Genomic DNA, 14687 nt, shown 5'->3' on the forward strand with positions numbered 1-14687 from the left:
AGGAGCATGCCCCAAACGGCAAGGAAGCTGGCCTGGCTGAAGGCAATGAACAAAGAGGAGAGAAGGAGGAGGTGAGGGCAGATAAGTGCTGAGCAGATCCTGCAGGGCCCTGTGGGCCACAAGAAGGAATTTGGCTTTTTTTTTTTTTTTTTTTGAGATGGAGTCTCGCTCTGTCGCCCAGGCTGGAGTGCAGTGGCGCAATCTCGGCTCACTGCAAGCTCCGCCTCCCGGGTTCATGCCATTCTCCTGCCTCAGCTTCTCCGAGTAGCTGGGACTACAGGCGCCCGCCACCGCGCCCGGCTAATTTTTTTGTATTTTTAGTAGAGACGGGGTTTCACCGTGGTCTCGATCCCCTGACCTCGTGATCCGCCCGCCTCGGCCTCCCAAAGTGCTGGGATTACAAGCGCGAGCCACCGCGCCCGGCCAGAATTTGGCTTTTGCACTGAGTGAGGTGGGAGCCCTGGAGGGTCCTTGAGTAGAGGAGGGACATGCCCTGACAGAAAAGCATGCAGCAGGTGAGGAAGGGCAGGAGCAAGGAGACCAGGGCAGAGGAGCCTGCACTGGGCCACGGGGAGTTGATGGGGCCGGACCAGGTAGGAGCCGTGGAGGAGGTGAAAAGTGGGTAGATGCTGGATTTGAAAATAGAGCCCTCGGGATTTGCTGATACAATAGAGAGAGAGAGAGAGAGAGAGAGAAAGGGACAGGGGCAGAGATAGAGGCCAGGCATGGTGGCTCACGCCTGTAATCCCAGTACTTTGTGGGGCAGAGGCAGGAGGGTCACCGAAGCCTAGGAGTTCAAGACCAGCCTGGGCAACAAAGTGAGACCTGACAAGGAGAAGAAAGAGAGGAAGGAAGGAAGGAAGGAAGGAAGGAAGGAAGGAAGGAAGGAAGGAAGGAAGGAAGGAAGGAAGGCAGGCAGGCAGGCAGGCAGGCAGGCAGGCAGGAAGGCAGGGAGGGAGGGAGGGAGGGGAGGGGAGGAAGGAGAAAGAAAGGGAGGAGAGATACAGATAGAGGAAAGAAAGAAGGAGAAGAAAGAAAGAGAGGGAAGGAAGGAAGGAAGGAGAGATAGAGAACTAAGAAAGAGAAGAAAGAAGGAAGGAAACAGAAAGAGATAGATGAAAATAAAACAAAGACAGAGACATGGAGGACTCCAAGTATTTTGCCCCGAGCATCTGGGCCAAAAGAAAGGAAACAAGGTGGCTGGGCGTGGTGGCTCACGCCTGTAATCCCAGCACTTTGGGAGGCCGAGGCAGGCAGATCACAAGGTCAGGAGATCGAGACCATCCTGGCTAACACGGTGAAACTCTGTCTCTACTAAAAATACAAAAAATTAGCCAGGCGTGGTGGCGGGCGCCTGTAGTCCCAGCAACTTGGGAGGCTGAGGCAGGAGAATGGCGTGAACCTGGGAGGCAGAGCTTGCAGTGAGCCGAGATTGTGCCACTGCACTCCAGCCTGGGCCACAGAGTGAGACTCCGTCTAAAAAAAAAAAAAGAAACAAGGCTCAAGGCCGGGCGCGGTGGCTCACGCTTGTAATCCCAGCACTTTGGGAGGCCGAGGCGGGCGGATCACGAGGTCAGGAGATCCAGGCCACGGTGAAACCCCGTCTCTACTAAAAATACAAAAAATTAGCCGGGCGTGGTGGTGGGCGCCTGTTGTCCCAGCTACTCGGAGAGGCTGAGGCAGGAGAATGGCGTGAACCCGGGAGGCGGAGCTTGCAGTGAGCCAAGATTGCGCCACTGCACTCCAGCCTGGGCGACAGAGCAAGACTCAATCTCAAAAAAAAAAAAAAAAAAAAAAGAAAGGTAACAAGGCTCAGAGAGGTCCAAGGAGTTGCCCTGGCGGTCCGGGGCCACAGTGGCTCTCATCCCCAGCTGCGATGTGTCCCCAGTCTAAGGCCACTCAGAGCCAGGAAACTTCCCCCGCTGCCTCCCAATCCCCGCTCCCTCCTCGCGCCCCCCGCTTCTGTCCCAGCACCCTCACGCGCCCCCGGGCCCCTTTGTCCTCCTCTTGGTCTTATTTCCAGAATTTCTCCTCCCTAGGGAATCCAGTCCATGTGCTTTTGATTCCTTTGTCCTGAACTCATGCGGCATGAGCACCCCCCGAAGCCTTATGTGGAAAAATCTGGAGGGTGGGGGTGAGGAGGGGGTCACATTCCTCCTGGGAGTGCAGAGCTATGTCGGCATCTCCAGGGCCTCCCAGCAGCAGGGAGGCATCCTCCCAGGCCATGCCAGACCGGACGCTGCCCAACACAGGCTTTCTTTGGGGCTTGGCCGGCGCCCGACCACAGCTCCGGCTCCAGCTGCCCTGCCTGTCCTCCGCCCCCACGCCTCCCGTCCCAACCTCCCACACGTTTCCTCCTGGAAGCCCAGACCGGTGGGACTTGGCCTCCCCCGCGCATTCCCTCTCTACTCAGCTCTGCAGCTCCTGTAGGCCTCCTCCCCGGGTGATCACAGAGGGACCAGCTCACCTTAGCCGGACATGCAGGGCATGGGCGTGGCCGGAGACTCGGGCAGGCATCCCACGCTCCCTGGTGTCTCTCTCATCCGCTGGCCTCTGTGCCCTCTCCTCTTCCCCACCCCCGCTCGTGGCCCCTCCTGCCTCTCTATCGCAAATTCCCCAGAGGAGTCTCCTTAATTACCTGCTTTTGACTGAATCCTGACCACCTGGACCCTGATCTAGCTACTGAGGAGATAAAGTAACCAACACTTAAAAGCTAACCTTCAGGCACTCTGGGAGGCTGAGACGGACGGATCACTTGAGGTCAGGAGTTCAAGACCAGCCTGGCCAACAAGGTGAAACCTCGTCTCTACTAAAAATACAAAAAAATTAGCTGGGCATAGTGGCGGATGCCTGTAATCCCAGCTACTGGGGAGGCTGAGGCAGGAGAATCGCTTGAACCTGGGAGGTGGAGATTGCAGTGAGCTGAGATCGTGCCACTGCACTCCAGCCTGGGCAACAAAGCAAAACTCCATCTCAAAAAATAAAAATTAGCTGGGTGTAGGGCCGGGTGCGGTGGCTCAAGCCTGTAATCCCAGCACTTTGGGAGGCCAAGGCGGGCAGATCACCTGAGGTCAGAAGTTCAAGACCAGCCTGGCCAACATGGTGAAACCCTGTCTCTAATAAAGATAAAAAAAAATTAGCCAAGTGTGGTGGTGCATGCCTGTAATTCCAGCTACTCGGGAGGCTGAGGCAGGATAATTGGTTGAACCTGGGAGGCGGAGGTTGCAATGAGCCGAGATCATGCCATTTCACTCCAGCCTGGGTGACAGAGTGAGACCCTGTCTCAAAAAAAAAAAAAAAAAATAGCTGGGTGTGGTGGCATGTGCCTGTAGTCCCAGCCACAAGGGAGGCTGACGTGGGAGGATTGCTTGAGCCCAGGAGTTCAAGGCTGCAGTAAGCTATGACTGCACTGCTGCACTCCACCCTGGCTGAGACGTTGACTCAGCAACAACAAAAAAGTGACAGAGCCAGGACTTGACCCCTGATCATTTTGTTCTACAGCCTTTCATGGGAAAGACAGATGAGTTTTTGACCTTCTGGAGCCTTCAATCCAGAGGAAAGAGGCAGGAAATAGCAAATGGATAAGTATATGCCATTCGGTAACTAGGGCAATAGAGATTGCAAAAGACGGTGGCTGGGAAATGGGGCTTGTGTCGGGGGTCCCTGAGACCACCCTCAGGGTCAATGATTTCCTGAAATTGATAGATCTCAGAAAAGTGGTGTTACTCTCAGTTATGGTTTATTACAGTGAAAGGTACAGATGAAAATCAGCAAAGAGGCCAGGCATGGTGGCTCATGCCTGTAACCCCACACTTTGGGAGGCCCAGACAGGCGGATCATTTGAGGTCAGGAGTTCAAGACCAGCCTGACCAACATAGTGAAACCCCGTCTCTACTAAAAATACAAAAATAGCCAGGCGTGATAGGGGGTGCCTGTAATCCCAGCTACTCAGGAGGCTGAGACAGGAGAATCACCTGGACCCGGGAGGCAGAGGTTGTAGCGAGTCGAGATCCTGCCATTGCACTCCAGTCTAAGCAACAAGAGCAAAACTCCATCTCAAAAAGAAAAAAAAAAAGAAATTAGGGATATTAGAGGAGGGGAGGTGAGGCAGACAGGCTCCAAGACGCCTCCATGATTCCCACCTCCTGATGTCTGCACTCTGTGTGATCCCTCGAGTGTGAGCTGGACCCAATAACTTGCTTCTAACAATAGACTAGGACAATGTAGGCCAGGAGCAGTGGCTCACGCCCATAATCTCAGCACTTTGGGAGGCTGAGACAGAGGGATCACTTGAGCCCAGGAGTTCAAGACCAGTCTGGGCAACATAGCAAGACCCCATCTCTATAAAAATTAAAGCATTAGCCAGGTGTGGTGGTGCACACCTGTAGTCCCAGTTACTCGGGAGGCTGAGGTGGGAGGATTGCTTGTGCTCAGGAGGTCAAGGCTGCAATGAGCTATGATTGTGCCACTGCACTCCAGCCTGGGTGACAGAGTGAGACCTTGTCTCTCTGATATATATATGTATCAGATGGAGATATATATATATCAGATGAGATGCAGTCTCATTCTGTTGCCCAGGCTGGAGTGCAGTGCAGCGGTGTGATCTCTGCTCACTCCAACCTCTGCCTCCTGGGTTCAAGCGATTCTCGTGCCTCAGCCTCCCAAGTAGCTGGAATTACAGGCGTGCGGTATCAGGACCTGCTAATTTTTTGTACTTTTAGTAGAGACGGGGTTTCACCATGTTGGCCAGGCTGGTCTCGAACTCCTGGCCTCAAGCAATCCACCTGCATCGGCTTCCCAAAGTGTTGGGATTACAGGCGTGAGCCACCGCGCCTGGCCTATGTGTATATATATACATATATATATATATATATTTAAAGTTATTATTTTATTCATCATGGTTTTGCATTAATCTTGACTTTTACAAAATATCACAATAAAATAATATTTATGAGTTCAGGACAAAGTTCTTGAGTTCTTGAGTTCTTTGACACCCCCTGAAATTTTGTTCCCAAGTCAAGCATCCACTTTGCCTCTCATTCCAGCCCTAGAGCTTAATGATATGAGACTATCGTCATGCACAAGAGAGGACTGGACGAGTGACATCTACAGATTCTGCTGCCACACTGGACTCAAGACAGGTTCAGTTCTGCTGTAGTAACAAGCCAGGGAAAAAAAATGAGCCAGGCGTGGTGGCACACACCTGTAGTCCCAGCTACTTTAAGCCCCAAATCTCAGGAGCTTAAAACATCAGAGGTTTCACTTTTCACTCAGCCAGCATCTGGCATGTTGCCCGTTGCCAAGGCGGAAGAAAAAGAACATACAGCATGCTCTGCAGCAGCTCTTAAAGCCTCTGCCCAGAAGTGACACACGTCAAACCTGCTCACGTGCCATTGGTCAGAACAAGTCACGTGGCCACACAAGTGGGTGGAGCAATGCCTTCCTACCTTGTACCTGGAAAGAGCTGGAATATTAGGGAATGGCTCAGTCATCATAGCAGCATCCCTGGGTGAGGTCCAGAGGGCAGCTGGATGTCTGGAGGTAGACAGGGAGGTCCAGGTGGAGACACGTAAGAGGCTTTGGGATATAATTGGTATTGACTTCTTGGAGGGCCTGATCACCCCCTACTGTGGAGGAGACATGGGGGTCACCTGCCAGGACCCACAGGATGGGATTCCTGCCCCAGTCTCCTCTGAACCCTCCGGCCCTGGAATTTTTTTTTTTTTTTGAGACAGGATCTCACTGAAGTACAGTGGTGCAACCATATAGTTCACTGCAGCCTCAGCCTCCTGGGCTCAAGCAATCCTCCTGCCTCAGCCTCCCGAGTAACTAGGACCATAGGCATGTGTCATCAGGCCTGCGTAATTTTTAAACTTTTTTTGTAGAGACGGGGGTGTGGGTCTCGCTATGTTGCCCTAGCTGGTCTCTAACTCCTGGCCTTAAGTGATCCTCCTGCCTCGGCCTGCCAAAGTGAGCCACTGTGCCTGTCCTTCAGCCTGGATAAAATTTGTGGTGAAATACACATGACATGAAATGTTCTATCTTAACCATTTTAAGTGTACAGTTCAGTTACATTAAGAAAATTCTCAGGCCGGGCGTGGTGGCTCATGCCTGTAATCCCAGCACTTTGGGAGGCCGAGATGGGCAGATCACTTGAAGTCAGAAGTTCAAGACCAGCCTGACCAATATGGTAAAACCCCATCTCCCCTAAAAATACAAAAATTGGCCAGGCATGGTGTTGTGCACCTGTAGTCCCAGCTACTGGGAGGCTGAGACAGGAGAATCACTTGAACCCGGGAGACAGAGGTTGCAGAGAGCCAAGATCGAGCCACTGCACTCCAGCCTGGGCAACAGAGTGAGACTCGGTCTCAAAAAGAAAAGAAAATTCTCAGCCAGGCACAGTGGCTCACACCTGTAATCCCAGCACTTTGGGAGGCTGAGGTGGGCAGATCATCTGAGATCAGGAGTTTGAGACCAGCCTGGTCAACATGGTGACACCCTGGCTGTACTAAAAATACAAAAATTAGCCAGGAGTGGTTGTGCACACCTGTAATCCCAGCTACTTGGGAGGCTGAGGCACGAGAATCACTTGAACCCAGGAGGCGGAGGTTGCAGTGAGCAGAGATTGTGCCACTGCACTGCGGCCTGGGCAACAGAGTGAGACCCTGTCTCAAAACAAAACAAAACAAAACAAAAACCAGAAAAAAAAATTCTCATAGTTGCCACCGACACCATCATCCATCTCCAGAACTTTTTCATCTTGCAAAACTAAAACTGTATCCAGAAAACAACTCCCCGTTCCTCCTCCCTCCAGTTCCTGGAAACCACAATTCTACTTTCTGTTATGAATTTGATGAGTTTAGTTACTTCCTGTAAATGTGATCATACGGTATTTGTTCTTTTGTGGCAGGTTTATTTCACTTAGCATAATGCCCTCAAGGTGCATTGATGTTATATGTACGAGAATTTCCTTCCTCTTTAAGGCTGAGTAATATTCCACTGTATAGATAGACCACATTTTGTTTACCCATTCATCTATCCATGGAAACTGGTTGCTTTCAACTTTTGGCTATTTTAACTAATGCTGCCGTGAACATAGGTGTACAGATGTCTCTTTGAACTTTGCTTTCAATTCGGGTGTATACGCAGAAGTAGAATTGATGGATCATATGACAATTCTATGTTTAATTTTTTTTTTTTTTTTTGAGATGGAGTCTTGCTCTGTCACCCAGGCTGGAGTGCAGTGGCGTGATCTCCGCTCACTGCAACTTCCACCTCCCGGGTTCAAGAGATTCTCCTGCCTCAGCCTCTCAAGTAGCTGGAATTAGAGGCACCTGCCACCACACCCGGCTAATCTTTGTATTATTAGTGGAGACGGGGTTTCACCATGTTGGCCAGGCTGGTCTCGAACTCCTGACCTCAAATGATCCACCCACCTCGGCCTCTCAAAGTGCTGGGATTACAGGCATGAGCCACCACACCTGGCCTCTATGTTTAATTTTTTTAGGACTCTCCATACTGTTTTCCACAGTGGCTGCACCATTTTACATTGTCACCAGCAACCCACAACGGTTTCAATTTATGGGGTTTTGTTTTGTTTTGCTTTTTTTTTTTTGGACAGGGTCTCACTCTGTTGCCCAGGCTGGAGTGCAGTGGTGCAATCACAGATCACAGCTTACTGCAGCTTCGACCTCCTGGACTCAAGCAATTCTCCTGCCTCAGCCTCCCAAGTAGCTGGAACTACAGGCACTTACTGCCATGCCTGGCTATATTTTTTTGTATTTTTTGTAGAGACTGGGTTTTGTCACGTTGCCCAGGTAGGTCTCAAACTCCTGAGCTCAAGTGATCCTCCTGCTTCGGCCTCTCAAAATGCTGGGATTACAGGCATGAGCCATCATGCCCATATTGCTTTGCTTTTGGAGACAGGGTCTCTCTCTGTTGCCCAGGCTGGAGTGCAATGGTGCGATCATAGCTACTGCAGCCTTGACCTCCTGGGATCAAGCGATCCTCTTGCCTTGGCCTCCCAAGTAGTTGGGACTATAGGGGCATGCCACCATGCTCAGCTAATTTTTAAATATTTTTAGAAATGAAGCCTTCCTTTGTTGCCCAGGCTGGTCTTGAACCCCTGGCCCAAGTGATCCTCTCTCCTTGGCCTCCCAAAGCATTGGGATAACAGTTGTGAGTCACCACTTCTAATCTATTTTCTGTTTTTTTGATAGTAGCCATCCTAATGGGCGTTAGGTAGTATCTCACTGTGGTTTTTATTTGTTTATTCATTTATTTATAGAGATGGAGTCTTGCTATGTTGCCCAGGCTGGTCTCAAACTCCTGGCCTCAAGTGATCCTCCCACCTCGGCCTCCCAAAGTGCTGGAATTACAGGCGTGAGCCACCGCACCTGGCCTGTGGTTTTGATTTGCATTTCCCTAATGATTGGTGACTTTGAGCATCTTTTCATAGGCCTATTGAACATTTGTCTGGCCTGGAATTTTAACGACTCTGTTTCAAAGGAAGCACAGAGCATGGGTGTCAATCTTCTTGCCAATGTCAAGGCCGCCTGACCTCGTGGATAGCAGGCAGCCCAGAGCTGGCTCCTGGAGCCGGACAGAAGCTAGGCATGAGAGGCTGTCGTGGGGGCAACAGTTCCATTAGGGGAATGCCAGATTGCCACTGAACTTTGTCACTAAGACCCACACTAAAGGCCCCAGAAAGCCCCAGTGACACCTTTGCCCCTAGATAGGAGGGTACCGACAGGAAATGCCCTCAGAAAAATGCCTCCTTGTACACTCAAAAATGCCTTTTGCCGTCTGCCCAGGGGGCCCCTCTCCCCCTGACTCACCGTAGCAGCGCGTGGAGGACAATTTTGGCTGTGGCAACGTCACGCCCGCTGCGGGGAGTTGATCTGCAAGCCACAAACGTCATTCATTCCTCTCCACCTCCAGGATTTGGAACATCTCCCCGGACCACAGATTTTTCCTTCAATCAACTTGCTTTTCCTTTAAAAAAAAAAACTTAAATGAATTTATTTGGGAAGGAACTTTTATGCCACCACCACAAAAGGAAACAAAAGGAAACCAGAAACCAGGGCCATTTCCATAAGTAGAAAGCAACAGCAAAAGGACCTATATTGGTAGGGGTGGGGGTGAAATTAAATTTGCTTCCTGCTGTTGCCTGGTTGAAGCTTCAGAGCTGGGACTAGGGTACGGAGAGGGAGGTGCCCAGGCATAAAATGTAATGAGTCGCTCACTCGCAGGACCCTGGGAGCCGCAGCCTCACCCTCCAGTGAAGCTCTGGATCAAAGAGACTGCTCTTTTTGTTTAAAAAAAAAATTGAAAAGAGACAAAGAGGGAAAGAAATAGGCCAGGCGCAGTGGCTCATGCCTGTAATGCCAACAGTTTGGGAGGCAGAGGCGGGAGGATCGCTAGAGCTCAGGAGTCCAAGACCAGCCTGGGCAACATAATGAGACCCCGTCTCATTATAAAAACGTAAAGAAAAAAAAAAGTGGAGAAGGAAATTAAAAACCGAAAGCGGCGACTGAAGTGTTTAGAGGTGTCAGAGATATAGCTGTGAAAAACTCAGACTTTCTTTTTTTTTTTTTTGAGACAGAGTTTCACTCTGTCGCCCAAGCTGGAGAGCAGTGGCGTCATCTCGGCTCACTGCAACCTCTCTGCCTCCCAGGTTCAAGCAATTCTCCTACCTCAGCCTCCTGAGTAGCTGGGATTACAGGCATGTGCCACCACGCCCAGCTAATTTTTGCATTTTTAGTAGAGACAGGGTTTCACCATGTTGGCCAGACTGGTCTCGAACACCTGACCTCAAATAATCCACCTACCTCAGCCTTCCAAAGTGCTGGGATTACAAGCATAAGCCACCATGTCTGGTCTATTTTATTTATGTATTTATTTTATTTTATTTTATTTTTTTGAGACAGAGTCTCACTCTGTCACCCTGGCTGCAGTGCAGTGGTGCGATTTCGGCTCACTGCCACCTCTGCCTCCCAGGCTCAAGCGATCCTCCCACCTCTGCCTCCCAAGTTGCTGAGACTGCAGGTGCACACTACCATGCCCAGCTAATTCTTGGAGATTTTGTAAAGACAAGGTCTCAATATGTAGCCCAGGCTGGTCTTGAACTGCTGGACTCAAGCAATCTGCCCTCCTCAGTCTCCCAAAGTGCTGGAAATACAGGCATGAGCCACTGCACCCGGCCTGTTTTTTTCTGTTGTTGTTGTTGTTTTTATGGAGGTGAGGTTGACATGACATAAAATAGACCCTTTTAAAGTGCATGGTTCAGCGCCATTTAGTATATTCACTGCATTGAGCAACGATCACCTCTATCTAGTTCCAGAATGTTTTCAACACCGCAAAAGGAAACCCCGTCCTCATTACCAGTCATTCCTCATTCCTCCTCCCCAGCCCCTGGCAACCACCAATCTGCTTTCTGGCTATGAATTTGCCTATTCTGGACATTTCATATAAATGGAATCGTGCACTATGTGACCTTCTGTGTCTGGCTTCTCTCACTCAGTATCATGTTTTCAAGGTTCATCCACCCTGTAGCATGGATCAGAGCCTCATTCCTTTTTATGGTTGAATTAAAAATTGCTTTTTATGGTAATTGTGAACCATGCTGCTGTGAACATGGGTGTGCAAGTATCTGTTTGAGGTCAGGCACTGTGGCTCATGCCTGGAATCCCAGCACTTTGGGAGGCCGAGGCGGCCAGATCATTTGAGGTCAGGAGTTTGAGGCCAGCCTGACCAACATGGTGCAACCCTGTCTCTAACTAAAATACAAATTTAGCCAGGGAATGTGGTGGGTGCCTGTAATCTCAGCTACTCCGGAGGCTGAGGCAGGAGAATCACTTGAACCCAGGAAGTGGAGGTTGCAATGAGCTGAGATCGCGCCACTGCACTCCAGCCTGGACAAGAGTGAGACTCCGTCTCAAAAAATAAAAATAAACCTAAGTATCCATTTGAGTGTCTGCCTTCAGTTTTCTCAGGTGTATACTCACGAGCAGAATGGCTGGATCACAGGGTCACTCTACACGTAACTTTTTGAGGAGCTGCAAACTGTTTTCTATGCCTGGAAAGAAGTGAAAGGGAGACCTCCATCCAAGGGACAGAGCCCTGGGGATGGGTTGATTCTCACCAATGCTTTCCCATCGCTTCTTTCTGGAACTGGCTGGGACCGTCAGTGCCATCTGTGGCCCTATTTCTCGGGAACCCACAAGTCCACAACAGAAGAGGCCCAGAGGCATGAGGAGGGGTTGACCCGGGTGGGCACCCAGCCTAAATAAGCCCCTGTCCTCCCCTGCCCTTCCCCACCCATCGAAAGTCAAAGGAAGGATTCTGAGACCCCCGTCCTCACAGTGCCCCCCAGAAGACTGACCCCATCCGTATCGGGACATCGGCACCACCCAGCTCAGAAGCCTTTGCCAAATGGGGAAGACACTGAGAGTGCAAGAAAGTGACAAAAATGCCACCAAGTGTCACACGGTGTTCCCAGCTCGGGGCTTCTTGTTGGCTGCCACCAGTTCCCCACCCCCACAGCCACCTCGAGCTGTTCCCCTCCCCCACCCTACTCTCTCCTTTGCTTCCTCTAAACGCTTCTCCTTAAAACCTTTAAACATTTTAAAATTCTTTTCTAAATATTTGTATAGAGCCTCAGGTTTATAGAATACATGAAACAATGTAATTCTTGGGACCATCGGTCTATCCATGATCAGCTTTATTTTACTTACTTATTTACTGAGACAGAGTCTCACTCTGTGGCCCAGGCTGGAGTGCAGGGGTGAGATCATAGCTCACTGCAACCTCAAACTCCCAGGCTCAAGAGATTCTCCCACCTCAGCCCCCTGAGTAGCTGGAATTACAGGTACACGCCACCACTCCTTGCTAATTTTTGCATTTTTTTTTTTTGTAGAGACGGGGTTTTACCCCATCTACAACTGGTCTAGAACTCCTGGGCTCAAGGGATTCTCCTGCCTCAGCCTCCCAAAGCGCTGAGATCACAGGCATAAGCCACTGTCCCTGGCCCATTTTATCTTCCTTGATACAAACTCTTTTCAGAATTCTCTTTGTTTTTGCTTTGGTCTCTGATAAAATTACGTTTGAATATAACCGCAAAACACCACATGCCTGCGTTACGTGGCGTTATGTTAAACACCCATCATTTTGGCTGGGCGCGGTGACTCGTGCCCATCTCTACTAAAAATACAAAAAAATTAGCCGGGCGTGGTGGTGTGCACCTGTAATCCCAGCCACTTGGGAGCCTGAGGCAGGAGAATGGCTTGAACCCGGGGGGCGGAGGTTGCAGTGAGCCAAGATTGTGCCACTGCACTCCAGTCTGTCGACACAGCAAGAGACTCTGTCTCAAAAAAAAAAAAAACAAAAAACAAAAAACAACCAGCCATCATTTTAGGAAACATTTACACGTGGAAACTTCTATGTGTATTATTCACAATTTGTGGGAATGAAGAATTTTACTTTGCAAAAAATATGTAAATTAAAAAATAAAAGGGAAGGAAGGCACACTCATGAGCCTCCCTCGTCACCAAGAACTGAGACATGACCTTGTTCCCATGCTCCCATGTTTATCTTGCTGATTACCACCACTCTGAATATTCTTTGCCCCTTATTCCTTTGCTCAGTTACTTAATTTTTTTTTTTTTTTTTTTGAGACAGAGTCTTGCTCTGTCACCCAGGCTGGAGTGCAGTGGCGTGATCACAGCTCACTGCTGCCTCTAATTCCTGGCCTCAAGCCATCCTCCCACTTCAGCCTCCTGAGTAGCTGGTACTACAGGTGCGAGTCACCACACCTGGCAAATTTTTTATTTGTATTTTTGGAGAGATGGGGGGTCTCACTATGTTGCCCAGGATGGTCTCGAACTCCTGGGCTCAAGCGATCCTCCCACCTTGGCCTCCCCAAGTAGCTGGGATTATAGGCATGAGCCACTGCACCTGGCCCAGCCTTGTTTATTTTTATTTATTTATTTTTATTTTTTTTTATTTATTAATTTTTTTGACGTGGAGTCTTGCTCTGTCACCCAGGCTGGAGTGCGGTGGCGCTTTCTCGGCTAACTGCAACCTCCGCCTCCTGGATTCAAGTGATTTTCTGACCTCAGGCTCCCGAGTAGCTGGGATTACAGGTGCCTGCCACCACACCTGGCTAATTTTTGTACTTTTAGTAGAGACGGGGTTTCACCATGTTGACCAGGCTGGTCTTGAACTCTTGACCTCAGGTGATCCACCCGCCTCAGTCTCCCAAAGTGCTGGGAGATTACAGGGGTGAGCCACTGAGCCCAGCCGCCTTGTTTATTTTTCAAAGTCTTCTTGCATATGTTTGTATCCTGAAACCAAATCTTTTATGATCTTTGTGTCTGAGCTTTTTCGCAAGGTGGCTTTTTCCTATGGGGCTTTGGAGACTTTTTCAAGATTCTAGTATGGAATCTGTCACGCTGCAATTTAAAATTTTTTTCTCCTGACTTCACTCAGTTTTTAAATTTAAGAAAGGGGTGTGGCTAGGGATGGTGGCATGCACCTGTAACCCCAGCATTTTGGGAGGCTTAGGTGGGCAGATCACTTGAGGGTCAGGAGATTGAGACCAGCCTGGCCAACATGGTGAAACCCCATCTCTACTAAAAATACAAAAATTAGCTGGGCATGGTGGCATGTGCCTGTAATCCCAGCTTCTAGGGAGGTTGAGGCAGGAGAATTGCTTGAACCCAGGAGGCAGAGGTTGCAGTGAGCCGAGATCTCGCCACTGCACTCTAGTTTGGGCAACAGAGCAAGACTCTGTCCCCCGCCCCCCCCCAAAAAATTGCACACCCCTGGAGTTATTTTTTCACAGCTGTATAATATTCCAAGTGCTTTATAAAGTTACCGCTGAGGAAGTGCCAGGGTTTTATTAATGACTTAATGACCATCATGTTCATAGATTGCTTTGAAGGATTAATGATGCCCTTTTAAGCATTTCACCCGTCTTCCTCCTTACTGCCCCAAATCTTGGTGATCTCTGGGAGGGGCCAAGACTGGGGATACTTTTGGGCCCAGCTGCCCATGGGGACCCCACTTCTGCTTCAGCCACTTCTGCTCAGCTATCCCCGCGGTTGCTTATATACCGTCTATTTATAACCCCACCCCCCCACCTCACGTCACCCGTCCCCTGCCAGGGCAACCAGTGAACTCAGTGCCCATGGGGAAGGGGAAGTGGGTTACTAGGTGCTAGAGTTTGTTTGGGGTTTGGGGGTGCCTCTGCCGCTTCCTGAAGGGCTTCATTTCCTAGAAGCTGAGAACACTGAGCTGACAGATCAACCCCCCTTCCTTCCCGCAGTGGGTGATGGGGCCAAGGAGGAAGAAGACAAACCAGGTGCCAGGTCACAAACACATGCACTCCCCCTCAGCCCCGGAGCACGGGGCCTCGCTGCCTTGTCCCTCTGAGCCATCGCGGCCTCTCGCGTCTGCCCTCATTATGTTTGGGCTCCTCCTGGACTTCCCTTCAGCATCAGAGACCCCTGCAGCCCTGACCCCAAGAGACTGAGAGGCCTAGGTGGTCTCTGGGATGGGCGGGGAGGCACATATGTGCAGGACTGGCTCCTCCCCACTCTGCTCCAGGGCCGAGGCCCCAAATAGCTGGACTTCTATATTTAGAAGCTGGCTCAGCAGCACCAGGGAACTATAAATACAGCCCAGAT

Source organism: Symphalangus syndactylus, chromosome 13, assembly GCF_028878055.3.
Source record: "Symphalangus syndactylus isolate Jambi chromosome 13, NHGRI_mSymSyn1-v2.1_pri, whole genome shotgun sequence".
Lineage (NCBI taxonomy): Eukaryota > Metazoa > Chordata > Mammalia > Primates > Hylobatidae > Symphalangus > Symphalangus syndactylus.